The 8,186-nt window shown below is 36.9% G+C and overlaps 1 long non-coding RNA gene across 1 annotated transcript; it reads left to right on the forward strand.

Moving 5' to 3' along the window:
- The first annotated feature begins 6,759 nt into the window (after window positions 1-6,759).
- Window positions 6,760-8,186, forward strand: LOC145957770 (uncharacterized). The gene is made up of 3 exons (XR_014433769.1): window positions 6,760-7,092; window positions 7,194-7,298; window positions 7,415-8,186. It is a non-coding gene; the product is annotated as an uncharacterized LOC145957770 (long non-coding RNA).

Raw genomic sequence — 8,186 nt, forward strand, 5'->3', positions numbered from 1 at the left:
TCCTCCTGCTGCTTAGCCAGGTCCTTCCGCTGCTGCTTCCACTTAGGCTTCCAATGGCCCATTATGCCCATAACCCTCTGCAGCATGACCTTGGCAGTATCAAAACTATCTTCAGGGCCGACCTCGTCTATCAATCCTTGGTCGTTGGAGCCCAATGAAACCTGAGGAAAGAACTTCTCAGCGGTCACCCCCGCGCTCCACAGCGAGTTCATGTCGGCGGAAGCACTCACGTGATCCAGCCGCACCTTGTCCAAACCCTTCCCGAAGCGATGCACCAGATAATGGGTCCGGGAAGGCCCCTACGACGAACCCGTCGGCGGCGCCGAAGCTGTAGCAGAGACCGGCGTCCCCTGCTCGGCATCCTGAACGTCAACGGTAGGGACCCCCGACCCCACCTGCAAAGACCAACCCCATGTCAAGAACAAATAAGATGACATACGGGGAACCACAAAAACAAATAGAACAAACACTTCTCACCTCGGCAGCATGAACAACATGCTCGGCGGCCGGAACCCCCTCCTCGGCAGCTTGGGCGGCCAGCCCAGTAGCCTGCGTTGCCACCTCGGCAGCATTTCCTTCCTGCAAAAAACGGTCCCAGGTCAAAAGACCAAAGATTGTAACAAGAGACGATCGAAAAAACACGATACTCACCACCTCGGCAACTCGAACAACTTGCTCAGCAGCCCGAGTCACATCCTCAGCAACCACTGAGAAAACCTCTTTGGACGGCGGACTCTCGGTAAGGTCCACCGTATCAGCATCAGCGGCCCTGGAGGTCACCTCCTCGGCACTACGAGGGGCAGAGGTCCCCCCGACCTCCTTCTCTCCCCTTTTTCTTTTGCGATGTGTCCTCAGGGGGGCGACATCCTCCTCCGGGAGCTCGGGAACCTCGAGCTCAGCCACATTGTAACGGTGCTTAAGCTCACGCAACAAGTTCTTCCCCATAATGCCTGTATATAAGAAACAGAAGCACATCAGTAAGAGGAAACTACACAAGCCCGGCAATCTATTGAAGCGTGCAATACTCACTCTCTAGGCCCCTCTCCCTATAAGGCGAATTTGCAAGCGACAGAACGAGCTTGCAATCCAGCGGATGAGGGAGCGCGACAAGATTCTTAATGGCGGCCGCCTCCGCGGCCGTCACCTTCTGATCTCCCAAACTGTGAAACCTAGACGATTTGGGACGCCAATAGAACGGAAACCTCGACAAACCGCCGAAGTAAAACACCTCATCTTCCAAAGGGTCAACACCCACGAGGGCGACCCGGAGAAAGTCCTGCTTGAAATTTTTATACGATCGGGAGTAGGGAGTAAACAATCCCCCATCCCTGCTCCCGCTCAGGGACAAAATGTCATAAGGCGGAACGCCCATCTTCAACTGATAAAAATGAAGAAAGATGCGAAGAGACACCTCTATACCTAGAACTGCACACAGAATCTGAAAAGCCCTCAAAAAACCCCAACTATTGGGATGTAACTGGCAAGGAGCCGCGTTGATGAAATTCAAAAAATCGCACTCAAACTGAGTGAAGGGAAGACAGACACCCAAATCCCTAAAAAAGCATTGATATACATAAAAATGGGGGGATCAGTAGACCTCCCCATGTACACGCCCTCATCGGCCTGACAGGGCTCAAGCCGAATCATGTGGGAGATGGAGGAATCGCAAACCCTATGCGCTCTGCGAAACGCATTCACTTTGAGGAAAGAGCGAAAAATGCTCTGAGCCTCAGCCACCTCGCGTTCGACCCAGTCGTAACAAGGAACGCCCGGCTCCGAGCCCCTAGGCGGCGGCGGGTCTTTCTTCTCAACAGTGACCCTTCCGACGCCACCCGCCTTGCCACGCGCCTTGCCCCTGGAAGACGCAGAGGATCCGGCACCACTTCCACCGGCCATGAAAAGAGAGAAGAAGCAAATAAAAAGGAAGTACCTGGTACTCCTCCTCAGAAAACAACCCTAACAAAGAAGAGGTTACCAGAAACGGCGATGGAAGCGCAAGGGCAAGAAAGCAAGAAAAGCTCTCGTACTCGACACGTGTCGGCTGAAGAGGCGCGAGTGGAAGAAAAGGAAAAACTCTCTCCCAAAATTCAAAACCGACGCAACACGTGTCGGCTGAAAAGCATAACTAACAACACATTTATTGCAAAACCATCATTACACAACCGTCACTTCCCTTAACGCGTCGCTCGAACGCCCTCGGGAAATGAACAGTCGTGACACATGGCAAACCTTTGGACAACGTATAGCGAAAAGTCGCTCCCCTCCAATGAGCCCGGTCTTAACTCCTCGACCTACGACTTTCAGAGCTCGGGGAGCTAGTGTACTAACCGTATTTCGCACCCGGGCTCCTAGCCCGAATTAGTAATGCAAATAGGTGACCTCGGGCACGCGGTGCATAACGCCAGCCCGGTATTTGAGCAAATCATACCTGATTCCGAGGATCTTGTCCCAGACCGGATCCGCCCTTCAATTATATCATATCATATCATGATATATCTTATCTCAAGCCCAAAAGCCCAAGGCAAACCTAGATCACCTCGAGGTACGTGCATTATATATATATGAGACTATTACTCATGCAAACCCTAACTTTGGCATCGGAGTCTCTTTTGCAGGTACCTCCCCCATCTTGGAGCACCAATATACCGGGCAAAGGAGACTCACCGATCTTACTGGACGGACCAGCTCTACAGTAGATTTTCGGTAAGAACACATATTTACTGAACAATGTGTGTATTTATTTTTAATGTCTACCTATTTTTTCTCCAACTACCCATATAAAGTTAATATGCATTTATAAGAACAATATATTTCCAACAAAATACTATAAAAAAACAAAAAAAAGGGACAACTATTTACAAGACTCTTTAACTATAACCATTAATTCATGGACAGGTATAATTAAATACAGTAGGTTACAGTTCACTTGTAATCAATGCATTAATAATTAACGGAGTAGATTGCAGTTCAACAGTCTCAAAAATGCAAAAAAAAAATAAAATAAAGGGTAAAATAGGAAAGTAAGTAATAAATATTTTTGAAAACTAAAATATGAATGATTTCCTTAAGTCCCGTGCAAAACCTTAAACGATTATGAAAAAAAAAAACGAAGGGAGTAATTTGTGTCTTTTGGATAAGTTGTAAATACTTTGATTGTGTGGTCAAATATGTGAAATTTGTTGTTGTCAATTGAATTGTCTCCATTGATTGTTTTGTTGTTTGGATGTTCTTAATGATTAGGGTTTGTGGAGTTGTGCTTGTATTTGGTATTCATGATTTGAATTGTTTGAATGATGTACTTATCAAGACTTTCATTTTTAAAATAGAATTGATGTTGAACATGAGATGATTAAAAAAAAATTATGCATAATTGGGTATTGATGGGGATAGGGTTCTTAAATGATTAAAATCAATTAATTGAACTCATTAAATTAGGATTGTAATTTTCATTTGAATGTGATAGGATGGGTTTGTTGAACCTATATGAGAAGAGTTTTCAAAGATTTTGCATAATCACAAATATTATCATCGGGTAAAGTCGGGGTGGACATAGATCCAAATCAATTATATTATCCAATGAATATAAAGCAAACCAAAAGAAAAAAAATTGGATTGGTTTACATTTGAAAAATCACAATCTAATAAGTTTGGTATGATTCTTGAATTTTGATTTTCAAGAATTGAACAATCCCATCCAAATAAATAATATCTTTTATTTTATATTTTTATTATTAAGTTTGGTTTGAGTTGTAAAGTTTGGATTTTTAATGGAAGAGAAATCCATTCAATATATGGAGTAGGGCACTTATAATGTTGACAAGCATATTTGCAATATTAAATATTTTATCAGTTAGGACTTGATAACATGACAATATATTTTATGAGTTATTTAACGTAATTTTTTCTTTTTTTTTTTAATTTTATTTTTCATTAATTCAATAATAAATTCAATAAATCAATCCAAATCAAAATGAATATAATTGGAATACAAGATTGGTTCGAATTAGAAATTGAAAACAAAAAAAACTAACAAATCGAAACCAATTAAAGTATATCAAATTGAATGAAAATATTTCACAAATCCAACCTTGTCTAATATTTTACCACCCTAGGAACTAACCGTGGAAGTCCTAGAGAGTTCATGTTTCTGTTTATCTCAACAACAATAAGCGTCATTGAGACGACACTACACACAAGACCTCTAGCTAGTGGACTATTAGGAGGTTGGCACTAAGTGAGATAGTATCTATGGTAAGTGTTGAAACCATAGAGGAGATAATTTTTTTGTGACACCAAGGGTGAGATCAAGCTCCAAAAGGTAAAACTTACTCTCTTTATGCTTTCGATGTTAAGCATATGTATTATCATGCTAAGCATGGATGTTGTGGAGTGCAATATCTATCACATTCGTACTGATATGATCCTAAGTGGGGGATTTTGTGATGCTAAGTGCAAGACCTTATTTTTGTGTTTTGTTTTTTCTTATATAGTATTGTGTTGTTATTTATTTTACACATATCATGATAATGATGACTATTATGATGTGAATGTCATGGTAATATGTTATGTTTTCAAAATGAATATGAAAACCTAGCTTTGAAAGGTAGGTGTCTCTTAAAATATTTGTGAAACCATGGATAATATTTGTGACATCTATCATGTGCATTATAAATTGTTTTATAAAGTTCTTAGTATACCCATCTAGTGGAGATCATAAAGGATTGTTAAGGTTAGCTTTGGGGAGATTACTTCTAATTGGGAAATCTCAACGAGCAATGTAGATTATATGGTGATTGAGATGTACCATTATAGTTGGATGACTTTCATGAGTCACTAAGAAAGATCTTACTAGTCGAGGGTGAGGTAAATGATCGTTTGCTTGCCTTGAGTGACATATGCTTCATTCACTCCTAGTTGATATTCACAATGTTGTTTAATGGTAGCTCTTGCATATGCATTTGATTGATGATTAGGGGGGCATTGCATTAATCATATGTATGTGATTGTGTTTGGTTTAATATGCTTGAATGTTGTAACAACTTTTGTGTGTTTGTTTAACTTACAATTCTTATTGTATCTTGAATATGATATGAGATGTATCTTACTTCCTTATTTGCTATTGTTTGTGTTCTGGTTTATTGATATTTTCTAGTGAGTTTGAGCTAGATGTTGAGGATATGAACATAAACAATGGTTATGCCTCTTAGTTCAATTATGTTTGGATAAATTCTGACAAGTTATAACATCGAGGCTGTTGTTTTGGAATGTTTTATATACTTTATTTTTTGGTTAATTTCAATTGGTTTAACTTTGTATTGGGCTTTGGAGCACCAAAGTTTATTTAGTTGAGATATTTGATTTTGGTTTATATTTAAGTTTTTGTTATCAATTGTCATGTAATTTTGTTATAACTTTAAATTTTCTAACACTATAAAAAAAAACTAATAATGTAAAACTACCATTTTTTTAATTAGTTAAATTACCAAAAACTTGAAAGAAAAAAAATGCTTTTGTATTCAAGAAAATGAATTAAATGATAACTTTCATATTTCCCAGCATTCTATGCAATTAGTTTAAAATATTGCAGCAAGTCATTGTCACTACTAGGATTATCAACACAAATCACTAGTATAAAAAAGTAATGACATTCAACCTACAAAATCGATTACATGGGAACCAATTTAATAGGAACACTAGTGCAAAAAGTGTTTTTTATAATGGAAAGTTTATGACATGTGTAATTCTCGCAACGTAAAAAGTGACATGGTGTCAAAATTGTAAATAAAATAAAACATTTTATGATAGATATTGATTTACATGTCATAGAAAGTTTGTTCTATATCGGGTGAGTCAACACCATCATAGAATGTGTTGAAGAGGATTAATTTTGTAGTTGACCCCAATCTTTTTATGAAAAGTGTAATACCACCTAACATAGAAAAACTTTTTTACAACGGCTGTAACAACACCTAACATAATAAGGGGCTTAAAATTTCAGAAAACACAATTCGCACCTTTCAATTCCAAACTCTTATTTTTGGTTTTGTTACCTTTAGTTTTTCTTCGTTCTCCTTTTCTTCGTACATTCAAGTAAATTATTTTCCTCATTTACTTTCAATCTTCTTTTCTTATTTTCTAATTTTGGTTTCATTGCCTTTCCCTTTTCTTTTACTTTGATATTGTGGTGATGGAAGTGATGAATGTCGTGGCAAAAGTGGCGAACACAAAATACAATAGCAAAGAAACATGATGATGCAAGAGAATGAGAGAGAAAGAAAGTAATAGTGAATTGCAAAGAGATGCAACAATAATGAGAAGGAAAGAGTGCAACAATAATGAGAAGGAAAGAGTGCAACAATGAAATGTAAAGAAATGCAATGAGAGGAAACAAAGAAATATGACATCAAGAGAGAAAGAATGCGACAAAAAAATGTGAACATAGAAGAAAAATGCATGAAAGAAAAGAATTGTTAACTTAAAAAATAAACTTTTTATATCAGTTATTTTTATAATCAACATAAAAAATCAAGATTTTTTATGTCAATTATTTTTATAATCAATAAATTCAAAATTTTCTATATTATTAGAATCTATGACATGCAAATAAGCATGGATATTTTTATAAATAATATTATTACTTTTAAAATTGGTTACACTAGGAACGATTTTAAAAATAAAATCAAGTATTAAGTTATCAAATTTTACATTGGAGACATTTTAAATTGGTCATGAATAATCAAATTTGTATACTACATACCAAATTTATTAGAAGTAACCAATTTCATATGTAGTTAACAAAATCAACTTCTCGTGAACCAATTTTAAATGCTTATTATAATTTGTGAAGCATTCCTTTTGTCCCCCACTCTCATCTCACTGATAGTTGTTCTATCTTACATCCAAGTGGAGAAAACATCTAGCACCTTCTCCTCACCATCCAATTCGAACCCAACATCGCCACCACTTACCCCAACTACAAACTAAACCCCTCCCAAACCCAAATTCCACTTCTCCCGCGCCCACACATCGCTGCCACCAAGTTCGAACCCTGCGACGACGATTTCAACATCGACACACTAGTTCACAATGAATGTCAGTCTCAGCTCCTTTCTTGTTTACGCTGGAGTTTTTTATTGGTTTTTTTTCTTCTTCCCTTTCTTGTTTTTGACTGACTTTTGATATGGAAATGGTAGAGTTAGTTGTCTTGTTGACAACAACTCGTTGGTGGCATGTCGTGGCTTTTGGAATCATGGACCTGCAGGTGTCATTCTTGGTTCGGCGGTGTTCTTATTTTCAAAGTATTTTTCTTGTTGCTTTAATTGCTTTTGCATTTGTGTTGTTACATACTTATGGTTTTATGCAAATTGCATTATTACCTAGTTAAATCTAATTTTGTGCATTCTCATTGATGTAGTGGAAAACATGAAGCTAATGGAGGAAATGGGTTTCTCTTTGACTGGGTTTTAAGGTAAAGGGGCCAAGAAAGATTGAATTTTTAGGAGTGGTGGGGTTTTGCATGTTGGAATATATGGAAGCACAGTACCGACAATTTGTCAAAGAAGGGGCTGAGGGAGAGGCCGAGGATGTTTTTATTAATGTAAAAACTTATAAATCGGTTAAAACCCGATTTCAAAAGGTCACCCCTGCAACATTGGTTGTAAAATAGGTCTTGTAATCGATTTTAAAAATAAAAAAAAATTATTTAAAAGCTTATTTTGCACAGTAAATCATTACTTATAAGCTACTTTATGTTATTCGAAAAACACAAACTCTACAACTTTGAGATTCTCCAATTTAAAGTTAATAAGAATTAATTGGTGTAAAAATTTAAAAGAAAGGGGAAATTGTAAAGTAAAAGGAAGAAGAATGTGTTGATGAGAAAAAATATATATAAAAGATGGAAACAAAGAGGAAAAGGGGAAAACGAGAAAGAAGATATGAGAGAAGTGTTATATATAGGTACTATAACATATAAAATATTTCTTGTATAATAACTTAATCAAGTTGTTAATTCACTACTAGATTTTAACCTTTTAACAACATTTTCTTGTTTACATTTATTAAAATGTTATTATATATTATATAAATTAAATTTTGTAACACTTTTTTGAAAAATGTCATTATAGATATAGTAATATTTTTTATTTCAATATTATTTTTTTCAATCTTTTTCAAAATCAAAGTCC

The sequence above is a fragment of the Cajanus cajan genome, chromosome 5, assembly GCF_000230855.2.
Source record: "Cajanus cajan strain Asha chromosome 5, NIPB_CcT2T_4, whole genome shotgun sequence".
NCBI classification, from domain to species: Eukaryota; Viridiplantae; Streptophyta; class Magnoliopsida; order Fabales; family Fabaceae; genus Cajanus; species Cajanus cajan.